We start from the raw sequence: 3,493 nt of genomic DNA, 5'->3' as shown, positions 1-3,493 counted from the left end.
AACAAAACATTTCCGAATAATTTGGGTTTTAACGGTATAGACTAAAATAGCACAAATCACGAATCTGTAAGACGGAAAATGGGACACACGTAGACGATAAGTCGGAAGTTCGACTGGATTATTTTACTTGTACATAATAATGCTGGAATGACACATTTATTTTAAGCAGGGTCTTTCAAATAGAAGTTCTATTTGAAAGGCCTTGTCAAACATTTTTTCAGTCAGTAACACCATTGAATATCATGGAATTATGCATAAGCACATATACTATTTGGTCACACAATTTGTAGCAGGAATGACGTAATTAATTGAACTTATCTTAATATCTCATTTGGATTCAATCATCATTTTATACACAATACATTAACATATAATTTCAATTTTTTATTACATTTATTACCATTTCTACGGTACTGAATAAATGTTGAAATCATTCATGCATCTTTAATATTACAATTTGACTATAATATTCAGGGAATTTGATTTGTATTTAGTTCATTTGTGAATGTTAATGAACTGTAATGTTTACAAAATAAGCTTTGCTGTCTGTTTCATCAAAATATATTCTTTGTGGTGTGTGTGTGTGTGGGGTGCAGTTTGTTCAATTCATGCATGCAATTCATACGCATTTTGGTATGGAAATGGTCAATCACACTAAAATCATATCCTAACTGACGCTCCACTACCTTTCACTTGGTAGTGTAGAGCAACAGAGTGAAAACGATGATTGGCTTTAAATGAGAATATGAAAAGGTATAGCATCAAAACATCTTCATTTAAGGAACTCTTTTCACTATTGTTAGAGCAAAGCCATTATTATAAGGATGCTATTTTTTCATCTTTATTTTGGTATCTAAATAAATAATATAAAAACAGCTTATAATTACACAGTTCACTTTAAAAACGTACACATGTAGTTTGTCAATTAGTTAAATAAATAACTCTCTTTTTTATTGATTTATTGATGTGTTATGAAATGTAAACTATAAACATACATTAGAACTATAGGTCAGAACACAACAGTAATTGAAGCCGTTATTAGAGTAAAGAAAAATATCAGTATTGAAACATATAATTTTTTCCCCATTCTTTTCTACTGATAAGCAATTCAACAAAATACTCTTGATAGAACAGGAGGTAATCCTGTTATGAAATTACATGCTTATGAAACACTAAATAGAATTATAGATGTAAGAACTAAAATAAATGAATTTTTTTTTTTCAAACAATTGTACAACACTCACTTATTGATTGTTGTACTCAACAATGGTATGAAAATATAACGAATTCTAGTCAATAAATTTAAATCACTTTTAAATGTTGAACGATACTTATTAATAGAAATACCATTTAAACATAAAAAAGCGTTTTGTAATTTTCGTTGCTCCAACCATAAATTAGGTATAGAAATAGGCAGGCATAATAATATCCCAAAGGGAAGAACATTTGTGTACAACTTGTAATGATAGTATAGATTGTGAATTCCATGCTTTCTTTATATGTAAAAAATACAAACAAATCCGTGATAATTATTTATTCAATTGGTATTTTGGCGGAAAAGAACTACATGGTTTTTATGTATTAATAAGTACACGTGATACAACCACATTAAGGAAGCTTATGTTTTATGTATATGTTTTAATGGATAACATAAACAACTAGTCTTTGTTCACATTTATAAACATTGTTAAGGTGACGCAACCATATTACAAAATTGTTGTATGTATACTATGTATTTTGGGCCGGAGATAAAATGCATTGTCACATGTGATTGTACATTTGTATAACATTTAGAAATATTCTATCATAAGAATGTAATGAATTTCCACACAAAAACTTATTTCGTAATATAGCCTGGGTTCCAGTCTGTCGATTTTTATATTCGGCAAATCACGAACAATTATGAAATAGCGTGTATGTTATGAATTAGCAATGATATCAACGCCTGAATCCAAAGATTTACAAACAATTCACATTTTTACCATTCTCTATATTTTATATATTGGTTTAATGTTGTCTGGTGAAGAATAACAATCTCTTGCGGCGTAGACAAAAATGTAAGTGCAACATTGTGGCAATTTTGTAAATTTACATATCGTAAATAAATCACACTTAAGACGGGACTTTGTTATACAAAATTTATGCATGTTGCAAGTCTGAACTGCCTAACTCTATCTTTGACATTCAATACTTAAAGATCAGAAAGAGCATTATATTGGTTTAAACATATTTATTTAAGCTCGATTTCGAAACAAGTTCTTGCAACTTATATTAATCACTTTCGAGTCCGCTTCCTGGAACCAACCAGTACTGGTGTCATATGAAGAACCATGGTCGTAACCCGAGTAGGGCTCGAAGGGTTGAGAGGCAGACACCTTAACCACTAGGCCACCGCTCCCCTTGCATTATATATGTCACTATTGGGTTTTATTCATGGAACGTACCCCTTTAATTTGAACTCCTTGTAGTTTTGCTTATGTGAGTTATTCAGTCATTCATACAAAGAAGATAAAGTATAATCAAAGTGGCTCAAAAAGGAAATGATACAAGTGTATCTTCACTTCTTCTGATAAGCAGCTTTTGTAACGGAATATAAATTATAGACCTCCATTCGCCTTTAACAATAAGTTCTTCTGTCAGAGATAATAAGTTATATTTCTTATCTAAAATTCTATCAAGTAAACGTATAGAAATTTATGTAACTAGAATTTATGTATCTATACTTGCGAGAGAATAAAGAATAAGTAATATCTGGAGAAAGATAGGTCGCGGGAATTTGGAAGAACGCAATGTAAAGATCCCTTTCATCACAGCTTTAATTACAAGAAAATTCGTTCTTTCATACAACGTACAACACGATACAGAAGGAGTTAACATAAATGCACAAGATACAAACGTATCTGAATTGTCTCGGATGTATCCGTGCATTTCCACTTATAAGCGTACGTTACGAAACTATCCGTTAAAATACAATAGCAGACGATAAGACACAGACGACAATTGACGCATGCGCGGACATTAATAAAGTATAATTTTCCCGCGTCTAATTGACAAACAGCGCACGGCAAAATGAACACTTAACGTAACAAATAAATCAACCTGTGACTCATTGATAAAATTAAAATAGTATTAAACCTGAACAAAATGTGCAAAAAAATGCTGATTTGAAAAGAAACAAGCCTAATATTGAACACAAGTAAAATAATAATTGATCCGATGTTAGGATTAATTTTAGAATAAAATCAAGTCAAACTTTTAAAGGCACATATGATATAAAGTAATCGTGATTACTTTTTATTGAAATATGTCATTTAAGTCATTTCAAGTTTATAATAAAAATTCATGTTGAATATGAAAACTTTATGAGGAAAAATATTGTGACTCTGATCATCATAGCTTTTTAAGCAAGCGATATTTGGATTCCCAACAATGTTTTGACATTAATGTGGGAAAAACCAAGCAAACAAACAATATTGTAAATAATCCAAAATAG

Source organism: Ruditapes philippinarum, unplaced genomic scaffold (assembly GCF_026571515.1).
Source record: "Ruditapes philippinarum isolate M1 unplaced genomic scaffold, ASM2657151v2 ctg531_1_1_1_1, whole genome shotgun sequence".
NCBI lineage: Eukaryota > Metazoa > Mollusca > Bivalvia > Venerida > Veneridae > Ruditapes > Ruditapes philippinarum.
The sequence above is the reverse complement of the archived record's forward strand: the minus strand, read 5'-3'. Positions refer to the sequence as shown.